Here is a 13,995-nt window from a genome sequence, read left to right on the forward strand (position 1 = left end):
ATTCTTTGGAATAATGCGCACAAATCTGAATGAAGTGTTTCTGATTTGGTTACTCATGACGAGAACTGAATTGACCAATTAAAATACAACCGGAGGCTTTGGCATCTGAAAGTGTCATCTTGGTGTTAATGCATATGGTGTGATTTCAGTTATAGCAAAGATACTATTCTAATGGCAGAGTTGGTATTGTTATATTTTATGCATTAAGTAGAGTAGTAGTATCTTTTATAACTGCTTTTTATTTTAATGTTTATTGCGACTGGGCAAGTGTTTTCTTTGGGGATCATCCTTTTTGAAAATGTACGTGTTGGCACATCCACTGACTGAATCACAGCACGTCTACATTACTGTAGCGATTTAAAATATGTGTTGCTGCTGGAGGTCATCAAATATGTATGGATTTTTTTTCTTTTCGTTTTTTTATTTACACTACTTTCGCAAGTGATATTTTTACCCAGGGTCATTCTAAACCCTAATAAATGTAGGCTAACATGTTTTTTTTTTTACGCGGTTCGCATTTTAGCCTGTATTAATAATTAATTATGGGTAACGTTAGTCACGTTTCAAAAATTCACACAGTACTGTACATTTGTAAACAGTGGCAGAATGTTCCTATTTACAAATTCATGAAGTCAATAACGCTGATTGGACGAAAAAGGTGTGCGAAGTTCACGCACAACGTGCACGCCACCTGTTTTGGGAATGAGCGTTTGGCAAAAATGTGAAATCTAGACGCTGAATTCAAACAGCATTTGGAGGTTTCTGCGACTGAACAAAAATGTTTAAGGAGGTAAGCGCTGTTTAGTTTAAGATTGGGTGGATTTGCTAAAACTCACCATAACCCAATGTACAGGCTACTCTTGACACTGCAATTAAATGGTAACCATACTCATTGTATTCGATTCATGATGAGCATGCATCATGTCCCTTCACCCTTTAGTTAGGTCTGCTGTGATGTATAACTGCATAACCATCTTTTGCATGTTGGCTAAATAAGTTTATTGAATATAAATTAAAGTCTGCATGTAAATCTTATTTACTGGCTTTATTAAAGTTCCTCTGTTCTTTAAAACTCTCTCACCCCAGCTGAGATGGGGAACTTGTTAAAGGGGTCATATGTTGCATTTTTTTAAAGATCATTATTTTGTGTATTTGGAGTAAAATAATATGTTGACATGGTTTAATGTTCAAAAAACATATAATTTTTCATATACTCTACATTATTGTAGGTCCTCTATAAACCACCTATCTCAGGATGCTTTCACACTTGGTTCACTTGCCTGGTCCGAACCAGAGTTCAGTTGCTCCCCCCTCCCTCTGCCCCTGCTGGACTGTGTTCATATTATAATATTTGAGTCCGAACTGCGGTTCGCTTGCGTCATCAAGCCAGCAGCTGTTTACCCCGTGGCTTGGTAACAACAGCGCAGGAGAAGGTGGCAAATGCATAACATTACTCTCTGCAGTCTGCACTTTTATGTATTAAATGTTTAACTGGTTGTTTTGTTTATAAAGCTTTTATACTTAACGGCACTTGCGGCTGTCTGACATCAGTCGACCCCGGGTGTGCACCAGAAGTGCTAGTGTGAAAGCACCCTCAAACACCTTGTTTTCTACAAAGTCCAACAAATGCAGTCTGCTCTGATTGGCCAACTGACCCAGTGCATTGAGATTGGCTGAACACTACAAATGCTCGTCGGAAATGTAACGCCTCTTTCCATTATCGTGAGCTACATCTTTCAAAACAGTTCAAGCCTGAAAGGGGAACTGAGTCACGTGACAGACACAGTGATGAAGCTCGTATGTGTTTGCAGTACAAAAGCCATAGACAGTTGAGATGGCTGACTCCACTGTATGACCTCTCTCTCTCTCTCTCTCTCTCTCTCTCTCTCTCTCTCTCTCTCTCTCTCTCTCTTATGTGCGCACACACACAAACACATACACAATGCGCAAAACTTGCGCATTTGAACAGTCAATATAAAATACTTAAACTAATAACAAAACATACTTACAGTAGCTGATTCAGAAGTGGCAGATTGTTGTAGCAAAGTCAGAATGACCTCCTAGGTTAACAACACGGTCGTGCATAAAACGCGTTGCTGTTCTGTTGCAAGTAATCTTAAAGATTTCTAAATGCATCTACTTTCAGAAGGCCAAATAAAGTGCTTTTGCTTTCGCCTAGAAACACAGAGCAGCTCCCTGACATGGCTTCTTCAACACTAACTGTAGTTACTGAAACCATGCTGCCTTTCTTTGCATGAATATTTGGGCAACATTAAGCAAATATTTCCACATAGTGACGTGGACATGAGCTGTTTTAGGGGGGCGTGGCAGAGCCTGATAAAGAATATATCTTTTGATTTGAGACTTTAGTCTTTGTAACTTTACAGATCTTCTTTATGCACCGAGAGCTTGTAATGTTCAAAATCTCATCATATGTGACCCCCTTGAATTAGGCAGCCCTGTCATTCATGGCAAATTGAGTAGCTTTGCTTGTCTGGAGAATTTTAGCTCTATGCAAAGAGCTACGCTTTGTTCCATTTTATAATTTAAATAAGTTGTACATGTTTTTGAAAAACTTTGTTTTAATGTGATTCAAGGATGGATGCTGTCAGAGTCATTTCTTTGTCTCTTTCATTAGGAGGAGACTTTGGTGCCGTTATATAGATTCATAAAACAGCAAAACAGTGTTGCAAAGCAGGCTAGTGGGGAGCATACTGTATGCATGTGTTTTTATTGCTCTTCAGCATTTTGCAGTTCATCACATTGTGATGTTGCTTCAGTCAGATGAATGAGCGCTGACAGAGCTTAGCTTGAGTTTGCAAAAAGAGCTCTTGTACAGAGAAGAGAGAGGATGAGCCTTGGGGTGTGTTTCCATTAGACTGGTAGCTCCCTGCAAAGTGGATTTAGCAAGATATTCATCTAAAGTGAGATTTCAAATCTTAGGGATTGTATATTGTTATTGTATTCACAATCCGAAGGGCAGCATAAAGTTTTTGGTGATCAAGTACACAATACAGCTTTATTGGAAATAGGTTTAGAGAATTTATCAGGAATTTCAGACCCCTTAAAGACACAATATTTGGCTAAAATAAACACAGCGATAACAAGTTCAGAGAGCTGTTTATTCAGCTTAATTCATACCACGGTCACTTCAGTTTTGTTTTCTGATCAGTTTTTCATCGGTAAAACTTTTTATTTGTTGTCAGTGTTGAAAGGTTTGTAATCCTTAACCATAAAAAAAAAATATACACTTTTTTTTTTTTTTTTTTTAAATGAATTATTTTATTTTGCCTTGGTGGTCAGTTGCCTAATAAGACGAACTGTATCTAGAAACTCTTCATAAAGTGACTTTTTGATAAGCTTTTAATATCTCAATTTTAGAATATGGACAATTTGTGGAAGTTTTACAGTTTGAGCTTTATTTTGATGGGTAGTCTCTGAAGCTTCTCTTTTTCTCTCGCTTCTCTTTCCATCGCTGTCTTGGCCTTGACTATCAGTCCCCTATCATTTTTTATTTAAAAAAAAAAAAAAAAGTTCTTTTGAACAATAGCTGTGGAATGTAGGTTCCGCAGTCCCTCCTGCCTGGAACTCATTTCACATGTTAATGAAGTGTCTTCATTATAAAAGCTTTTTTCTTACTGAATCTCATTCTGTTTTGTACACATACTCTAAGGCTTTGTTCACACTATTCACAAATCCAATTTGGTTTTCAAATCAGATCTTTAGGTCTGATGGTCCGCACTTTCATTTATCATGTGATCTGACCCTTTTGTTCAGACAGTGTAGTTAATATCCGGTGTGTCTGCATTGGTTGCTATAGTAATGATGTAAGCATTAGCGCAATGTCAGGAGAGTAGCTGTCAGCATGCACAGGAGTTACAGAAAACTGCTCATGTCTGTCATGACATCTCGGCTCAGTGCTGAACTCACAAGACGCTTGAGAGAACAGCTACAGAGACATTTTATGCACTTGTGTATATTTTGTATCGTTCACTCATTCACTATTCAGTACATAGTGAATGTTACATAGTAAAAATAAATGTTCTAACAGCCCTGGACAATATTGCATAGTTTAAATGATATTAAAAAAAAAAAAAAGGTTTGAAATCTAATTTAGTTGTATTTCATAAGGTAGATTAATGTAGTTTGCTTGATATTTTATTTATTATTTATTGAAATGTTCTGCCTGTATGAACAAAGCCAATTAAAAGTATTGGTTTGCAATCATTTTAACCTGTGTTCAGGGTTTGTAGCTGTAATGTTTCCAAACAGCTGTGGATAGTGTACCGAAATGTAATCAAATCGTAGCTGTGGCAATAGTCGTACCAAACAATGACCTCATTGTTATAAGTACATCATGATCCAGCATGATAATGCTGAATAGTTTTTTTTTTTTTGTCGTTTTGTTTGACCACCTTAGAATGAAATGGTCATAGGATGAAAAGAAAGGAAAGTGAGAGTTTTCCGTGTGAGGGTGAATGACTCTTTATGACCACACACCTGCTTGATAGCTCTGCCCGTCCCATCTCTTCCAGGCCATTTGGTATGCTGCAAAAATCTACAACTGGGTGATACTGACTCTCCCTGGCACAGTTTGTGGCACCTGCTTTGAATAATCCTTTCCTGTTAAATAGGCTTTTTTGCTGGTATTTCAGAGCAAAGACTTGATGATTTATTGTCCTAAATATCATTTAATCTATTATCAATTCAAAATCATGTAAAATTATTTGTTTATATTTCCAGGAAGCAGGAAATTAGTTTGAAGAGCACACATTCCTTTTGTTTGTGTTGCTGTGGGACTGTTTGTTTCATTGAGAAGGTCTAAAAAAAAGGCAGGTCCACTTTAGGTTGAGGAATGTTGTGTATAAATTCTGAAGTCATTTTTATAATAGTTCATTATCTCACATGCGTGTATACATATAACAAAACTGCCAATTAAAAAAATAAAAAGTGAAATTATTTGTGACTTTTCTTAATACACCATTTCCAGAGTGCTCTGCCAAAGCAGGTTTGATTGTCCCATATTAGTGGGACTGAATAAATGTTTAAAAACTGTGCACAGTTTGTTTTATGTTTGCTGTTTTTTTTAAGGACATTTATGTAAAAAGGTGCAAATGAACATTAGATTATTATTTACATTTTTATTGTCATGTTATTTATAGATGTGCATTTGACATTTCAGGTTATGAGGATTCACCCTACACAAGAATTTTGTAAGAGTTACCTGTATGGGTAAATGTACTGTTTTCTATGTGTAGAGCAGAGATGCGGTTGTTTAGAATATTTTAAGATGAAGTTGTAACGGTGGTACCCTAACTATTGGAAATTTAATAAAAAAATTAATTTATCAGAAATAATCTTCACCAATTCGGGCACCAGGCAGACTTAAATCCTCCATTTACACACACATAGATGTCCATGTAATGAAACACATAAAAAAAAAAAAAAAAAAAAAAAAAATCATCAAATTGTAATGTGCAATATCAAGATGAAAAAAAAAACTTTTACAGATAATCAAATGCATATACACAAATCAACTCTTGTGATGTGGTTCATCAGGTATCAGAAATTATTAGTCCATGGGGTAAAGAGTTTGTTTCTCAAAAAAATAAACATATTTAGTTTTTTAAGATAAAGTGTTTAATTTTTGTGCAGCAAGCATCTCCAAAAATAATGTCAGTTTTCCCAACTCTCCCCCGTCTTGAATTGGTCAGACATGTAGTCCTGCTCCAAGTGCACAGCTTGGTTGAGCTATAATGTTGCTGGATATTTACACAAACAGAATACTGTTTTATGGTGAACTCAACAAACAAATGGCATACTTTAGGCTGGAATGCACAACTTTTGGCCAGATTTTTGCCCAATTTACAGTCTGGATTAGTTGACGCTACTGAAAGTCAGAGCCAACCTGCAGTTTTAAATTGACAGATTTGGTCATAGACTCGATTTTAGAACACATTGTTTTCATTTGCCAAGGGCATGGCACACGTTTCTGCATGAGTTCATTGTGATCGGAACAATTTTAAAGTCTGGTAGTGTGTGATCCACGGTTGTTTAGTGTATGATGGTCAGTTTTTCCTCTGACTATTTACAAAGTCTGAATGTTTATGATGTCTAGTGTTTTAAAATCTGTTCAGACTTTAAAAGTCAGGTAGTGTATGCCAGCCTTTGTTTCTGAATATTAAGCAGAGACAGTTAAAAATATAGAAAAAATACACACTGAAGCTTGAATCTGTGCACTGACACATTTGCTGGAGGTTAAGATGTTCAGTCATTCTGAACAAATAAATTGTAGAGAACCTGAGAGATGGGAAACCATTTTTTTTTTATTTGATGCATTTGATGGTTACCACTGAACATAGTCTTTTACCATGGACCTTTCTCTCAGATAGCACTAAATCTGCCTCTCCTGAACACAAGATATGATGATAATGTATCTGCCATCTGTTTATGTAATTCATTGCCTTACAATGTTTTCAGTTTTCAGATAAAACATAAAAATCTTTAAAAATGCATCAGACTATCATTTGATGTTCTAATAAATGTATTTTCGAATCATATTTCTATTCTATCCTCAGCTTCACAGCTCATGCACAGCAAAGTTATCGTCCGTCTGTCCTCACGTTCTTGTATGAATGATATTGGATAATATTTTAACTCCTGTGTTTGGGCTGCACCCAACTAATCCTCTTTTCCCAATCCCTTCTGCTCCACACGGTGCCAGGACAAGGGCTTGATTTATGAAAATGTGATCTGGTGGAGATTTCCATTCATTTCTTAATGCCCTTCTCATTTCCCAACACTTTCTCCAGTCACTTGCTCCACATGACCCTGTTCCAACAATGACACCATCCAGGCAAGTTGGAGGGACTTGTCCTGTGGTGATTGTCATGATGTGTGTGGATTAATCCTGGTTTGATTATGTCCAGGGATAAGAGCTGCTTAATTGTGATCACTGGAACATCCAGGGAGGTTAAACACTGCACTTTGTGCCTTCAGGACAGGAACTATGATACTAGTTGAACTGGCTATGCCAGTCAAGGCACCTGGAGTGTGGCATGGAAATGGTAGTTTGGAATGATCTTTTAGTTCACAGATAAAGGGATGGTTAAATTAGTATTGTCATCATTTGCTCACCCTCAAGTAGGGTTGAACGATTAATCGAAATGTAATCGAAATCACGATTCAACAGAAGCTGCGATTTGTCACGTGTATTAGAGCCCTGCGCGGGACTGTTTTCTTCATCCCGCTCCCGCCGAATTTCTGACCATTACCGCCCGCTCCCGCAATGTATGTGTTACACTCTCGCCCGCTCCCGCAATATGTATGTCCACTCCCGCCTGCACCCGCAAAACTCTGACAATTTATTCCCGCACAATAATAGAGATGCATTGATTTTGTGTCTTCTCTCGTCCCGCAGGGGAAAAAAAAAACATGTATTTGTATTGATATTATTAAAGAGATTCATGGGGTTGTTTGTTTCGGTTCCCTGGCCTGCATGGAAAAAAAAAATAAAAAAAATAAAAGACAAAACAAACAATACATTCAAATATAATTTTGTTTTTATCAAAAACTTTGCACATAAAAATAGACTGCTTTGCAAAAACAATATACATAATATGATAAACTAGGCTACATGAGAAACAGTTTTACAATTATTAGCCAAATGTCGCAGGTATTCTGTTTGAAAAATACAAATAAGAATAAAAACATTCAAACTTAGGCAGCCTGCTCAATAACACTGCATCATCACGCCTCTCGACCTAATTAACAAATGGCAATGAGGGGCTGTGCTCAAAAAACAACACCAATAAATAACATTAGGGACTTTTCTACATCATCTATTGACATCTTCTCCATCATGTCGCTAGGCAACCTCCCTATCCCGCGGTGTTTTTTTTTTTAGCCGCCATTCCCGTCCGCAGCAAAATTCAAACCGCCCGCTCCCGCGAGATTTGCGTTTGGGGTCCCGTGGGACCCGGCGGGACTCAATCCCAATGCAGCCCTCTAATGTGTATCTTTCAGTGAGGCACAGTTCTGTGATTAGCAGTAAATCTCCATCCAAAGGCCGGAGGGCGCTCTCTCACACTGAAACTCCAAATACGCATCACAGAAAAAAACAGGAAATGCCTATATTGGTAGCTGGATAAACAGAAGATTTAACTGCTTTCATCGATTCAATGTGAATAATAAACACAGGACTACAGCATATGGTTTATCCGAGTTCTTATTAAAATTTTCATTAAAATAAAGTATATTTATTAATGCAATGCCTTTATCACTGCTTGGAATACTATGAAATATTTTGCGTGCCTTATTCTGTGTAAGAAGCCACATCATCTCACAGAAGGATTTATTTCAAACACTCTACTGATGTTATAAAGTGAGTTTGGAGTAAAAATGTTATTAAATGTGGTTATTTTCACATGCTTTCAGATGGAGCAGCATTTGCTAAACAGAGCCGTAGTTCACTGAGAAGCTATGCAAACAGCTGTCATCGCAAACAATTCTTTTCTTTTTTTTGCGCAACTTGTCAGTGAACTATGGCTCTGTTTAGTAAATGCTGCTCCATCTGAAACACATGATGATGATTTACTGCTGATTACAGAACTGGCTTTACTAACGAAATGCACATGACAGTCACATTCGATTAATCGTGCCCTACCGTCAAGGTGTTCCAAACCAGTATGAGTTTGTTTCTTCTGTTAAACACAAGAAGATATTTTGAAGAATGTGGCTACCAGCAGTTTTAAACTATCCCCTTATTGGATAAAACATATATAATTTAAAATGCATGTATGTTGCTTGCAGAACGTTTTATTTCAAGAGACAATTTTTGACAATGTTTGACATGCCATCCGTCTCCGAGTTTGTTTCTTTAGAAAAAATGGTGTTCTTGTAATTTTGTGTTTGTATGCGATGTCTGTTGGAAGAAGGGCTGTGGGGAAAGAATGGCCTAAATAATCTGGTCTGCTTTGTTGGATCATCATGACCCAGAGCCCCAGTGCGGCAAGCCTGATCTCTGACCTCCCTGAAACGCATCTTCACTGCAGAGCTGAAATGATTGTTTTCACTATTCCCAGTGTGCCATTTTTATCTGCCCAATAATTAGTCAAAACTTACTTTCATGTTTTCGAGTTTTATCATTATTTATAGCTGATTTCTCCTCCTCCTTGAGTAGCGAATGCAATTATGAAAAAATGACTTTTTGGAAAGGTTTGTTTAATTGGCAGTGCCCTGAAAACGCTCAACATGCTCTCTTCTACTCACAGCAGCCATGCCAGAATGACAGAGGATTAGCTAAAAATGCATTTTGAATACATTTCAAAACCTAGCTCTCCTAAAGAGGTAATTTCATAATATATATATATATATATATTTTTTGTTTCAAGTTCACTTATTTTGTTAGTCAAGCTTTTTTGCACCAAATATAGTCATCATTTAGTTTTCCCCCTCTTTGTGACAATTTAAATTAAACAGACTTTTTTCCTGCTGTGCCTTTAGGACCATTTCACCTGTGAAATCAGATACAATGTTTTGCTATATACAGCTCCTGTTGGCCCATCTTTCAGTATGGATAAAACATTATATCACGATTTATTTTTTTTAATTTTTTTTTAGAAATATTACAATTCACTGTTTTATTATAATTCTTTGTCATGTTGATTTTACTATTTTGCAAGTTGTCTGAGAATTACAGCCAAACTAATTTCCCTATTATGAAGACAAAGCCTTTCAAGGTAACAAAAAAAAGAATGGCAGATATTTAGGCCAATAAGGGCGAAGATAAAAATCTTTGTTCTTATTTTTTTAGTAACAAAGAGAAAAGGAACTACACATAATATGCAAATAAAACAAACTGATTTATTTTCAGGTACAATAGGTTTATTTAGCAGGAGCATTCAAGAAATTGCTGGTCCACAGTTGCAGGTCCAGTGACTTATATAGTATTTTGTGCTACTATTCTGAGTCGTCATCTTCTTGCTTTACAGTGGATCGCAGACTTATAAGTGCATTAACGCCACCTATCTCTCAAATTGACTACTGACACTATCTACAATCTCAATTCGGGGTGTCAGTGGTCCACTTAGGTGGTGGCAATGCACTTACCTTCCAGCACAGGTTTCACTCTCCCTCTAGCCGTCGTTGTGACGCTCAGCTCAATATTCTGCTCTGTGTTTTGTTGAGCTGAAATCTCCACTCGTATACCGCTCATGCTTACCAGAAAAGCAAAGTCTACTAACACAGACACAACATAATATTCTCACTTGAGAATGAATAATTGTCTTGCTCAAAAGTGGAAGGAATCAGCACTACTTATTTGTAGCATGCCACACGGAACATTTATCTGCCCGACTCAAGAGTTCAAACGGCAGCTCAGCTCGAGCTGACTAGAGCAGATGCATTCACTCGCTGATGATTCTCGGTCACACGACACTAAACAGCGCTGTGAGAAGCCTATGAGTTCAGAGAAGAACACATCTCTGTGATTTAAGCTAGTTTAGAGCCAGATGAAACCGCACTGACAAACAGGAGAAACACTGAGCAACAAGACAGTCAGAAGACTTTAACTCTACAAATGCCATGTCATTTCACTATTTCGCAAGTTTCACCATATAAAAATTTTAACATTTTTACAGATGTTGCCATTTTTGATAAGCAAGCATGCACGCACTGTCATGATCTAACGTGGTAGATGCCAGACATTTTCTATTGCAGATTCCAGCAGGATCAAATTAATGTGAGCAACAGTGTTTGTTGCAGCAGTGTAAGCAGTTCACTTAATGTGCAGCGCAGTCACACGTGCGCCACAGTTACGTTTGGAATAATTTTCTTTTAAATGCCATAATGTCAGTTGAAAACGTGTGTGTACTGTATGTGTGGCTTTTGCACATCCTGTCATGCCAGCGACTGCATGCATGCAATAGACGCATTTCACAGCATTATGGTTAACGATTAATTGATCATTCATTTAAACGACGATCGATCATGGAAAAATGTATATTTTATATCCCTACTTTTAATACATCTACATTAATAATACAATAACATTCTGTATAAATATCCCACATTTCTGGCACAATTCCATGGTGCGATTAGTGTTACTACAGTAAATCCATGGTAAATTATGGCAATTTGTAGAATAAAAAGCCTTCTGACCTCTAACGTTGTGCAGTGTTTGTCCTGTTTGTCAGTGTGGTTTCATCTGGCTTAAACTAAATTCAGTTCTTCACCGAATTCAAGCACTTCTCACTGGATCTCATAGCGCTGTTTAGTGGTTGCTTGACTGAGGTGATCAAGTAGACGCATCCGCTTCAGTAAGCTTCAGTTAAAAAAGTTTAATAATTAAAAAAAAACTTTGCTTGATTTTGCGCTTTGTTTTCTTGAATAGTGAACAAACAAAGCATTGTTTTAACATCTTATTGTAGCTTCTTTCTTTTAAAATGCATCTGAAGGTCTAAATATTGCCTGCTTCACATTAGGTCAATATTTGAGAAAAGTAATTTTTAATGAAAGGATGTTTACCGTATCACTCCCCGTTGGATATGTGACTTCCCACTGTATTTTAGGAAAATGAAGGGCTTGTGATGCCCATTGAAGTCTTTTAGTGAGAGACAGGATTGCTGAGCTACATGCAGGTTTGCCTGAATGGTCTAATAAAGGAGCTGTCAGATAAATGTTTTTCTGCTAATGCTTAAGACTGGGCAGGAAATAAAAGGAAGCCTCTGTCAGAGCCTGGATGTGGCAGGATGAACTGCCAGCCTTTCTATCACTGTGTCTTTATGCATGTACCAGGCTCCTCAGCCAACTCTGAAGCCTGGTCCAGTGTGTGCTGAGGAGAGGGAGAAATGAAGGACGCTGGGCCAGCTGGACTTGAATTCTAGTGGATGACTGGATGTAGAGGTGTTGCATCTGTGATTGTGAGATGTCCACCACAGAACAGTGTGTGCAGACAGTTTAAACCTGGCAAGACTGGGACATTCTGGGATTAGAGATGGGCCGATCAATCTTGAAATATTGGTGCTTAAAATAGTGTTGTTTCATTAAAGAGTTTTCACACATGAAAACGTTGATACCAAGTGTCCAAGTTACCAAGTGAAAAATCACAATATACAGTGTTGTCTGTTCAGTAAGGTTTCTTTTTGTCTGTTATTCTCATGGAGACTGCATTTATTTGATCAAAATACAGCAAAAATAGCAATATTGTGAAACATTATTGCTATTTAAAATAACACTTTATGATATGATCCTTCAGAAATCATTCTAATATGCTGATTTGGTGTCCAAGAAACTGCACTGATGAACTGATTAGTCCTTTTTTTTCATAATTAGAGTCATATTGTGTTGTTTCTGCAGAACCTGACTTTTTTTGGTTCGTTGAAGTAGACCACAAAGTAGAAGACCTGTATGAATTGTGGATAAAATGTTACATTTATCATAGGCTAATAGGCTTTTGTCATGTTTGATTCAACTTTAAACTTTAGATGATGTTAAGTGAGGACACAAAAAACTTAAAGGATCATTCGCAGTTTTAAGTATATTAAATGTCAGTGGATTTGTAATGTTTAGTGGACATAACCCATATCAGTTTGAAAGAAAATTAGTAGTATTGTCCTTCACTAAAAGACAGACGTGCACTTCAAAAGATGGAGAATCTGAGAGCGAGTTACAGACCTCATCTATCACATTGCCAGAAGAAATGACTTGCTTTCTCTGTTTGTGAGACTATTTAAGCTTTTTTCAAGCTGACCGTGTTCCCAATGTCGGATATTTAACCAAATCCTCTCCGGTTCATCTGCATGCTATTTCTCTCCTTTACAGTCAAACCAACTGAGAGTTTGTTACTTCAAAACACTGATGAAATGCATTGTAGCTTTTACTGAGGTGTGCTAAATTAGAAATAGAGGAATGGGAATATACCCATGTGTATGCAGATTCAGACCATGAATCATAATATAGTCTGTCAGCTGCCTTATTGTTGCACAGAAGTACCATATACAGGACACATCTAGGACATATTTTATGATCTTGCAAGTGTGTCAGTTATTATGTAAGAAAAAAAATGAGTATGAGCACAAGATCAAAGTATAGTTTGTGTGTCATTACTCTTTTTCACGTTACACATTTGTCGGTTAAAAACAAGAAAGTGGCTGGTAAAAATATTGAGTTGCTGGTAGATTTTGAAATCCACCAGCCACAGTGGCCGGTGGACAAAAAAAGTTAATTTCCATTGCTGATTCCTTGACTGGAGCTATGTTTTTTTTCTGTCCTATATTCTAGTCCTGTCTGAGACGGTGTCGTTGTTTGAATAAACTATTGTGATGGAGAGACTTTGAAAATATCTACCATCACGAGTTTCACTGTTAATCTTGGTGTAAATGTTTTCGTTTATTTGTTCTCTTTTTTTTAAATGTCTTATCGTATTTATTTACTTAAACTCTTACTAAATCTTGTGTATATCATAAGATATACACAAGTTTTTATAAAAAATGGTATGTTCCAATTTGGGAAGAGCGGGAAAAAATGTGTATTTAAGATGGCTGCCACTAGAAGTTGGGTGAAAAGCTAGAGAGCTTGGACAAGATTGTTTTGATGTGTAGCAAGGGAAACTCCAACCTCAATGTTGTAGAGGGGAGTTGGTACTGTGTTTAGTACTTGCAGTTCTAGTTTTAGACTGTTTTTATTACAATCTTTGTTTTAAGCTCTTATACCTATTTATTTGCATATTTTGCACACCTGCTTCAATAAACAACCCTTTGGACCCCAGCTTCACTATTGATCCTCCTTGTAAACCTTGTTCGGGTCCTTATCACAACCATGCTGCATAAACAGGGCAGTAGCACAGCTACTCTTTGAACAAATATGCATCGAAAGCTCAGAGAAGCCGTCCGATAAGATGGGACTGTAACTGAACTCTCCAAGGCTGTCTGCGGCAGCGGAAATCATTACACGCACACAACGCTTCCGTAATTCCTGGTGGGAGTCCACAAGCCT

At 37.2% G+C, this 13,995-nt stretch overlaps 1 protein-coding gene across 7 annotated transcripts in view; it reads left to right on the forward strand.

Annotated features, from left to right (window-relative positions):
* The window catches only part of LOC128010245 (splicing regulator ARVCF), a 200,852-nt gene that overhangs the window by 486 nt on the left and 186,371 nt on the right, over positions 1-13,995 (forward strand). For 2 of the 7 annotated variants that reach the window (XM_052593003.1, XM_052593011.1), the window contains exon 1: positions 652-790. The exons of 2 other annotated variants lie outside the window; for them this stretch is intronic. The gene's annotated coding sequence lies outside the window, so the exon portion shown is untranslated. Of the gene's footprint in view, positions 1-651; positions 791-13,995 lie in introns of those variants that run through there. 3 more of the 7 variants (XM_052593002.1, XM_052593004.1, XM_052593009.1) reach the window with 2 other exon arrangements.

This window comes from Carassius gibelio, chromosome A5 (assembly GCF_023724105.1).
Source record: "Carassius gibelio isolate Cgi1373 ecotype wild population from Czech Republic chromosome A5, carGib1.2-hapl.c, whole genome shotgun sequence".
NCBI classification, from domain to species: domain Eukaryota; kingdom Metazoa; phylum Chordata; class Actinopteri; order Cypriniformes; family Cyprinidae; genus Carassius; species Carassius gibelio.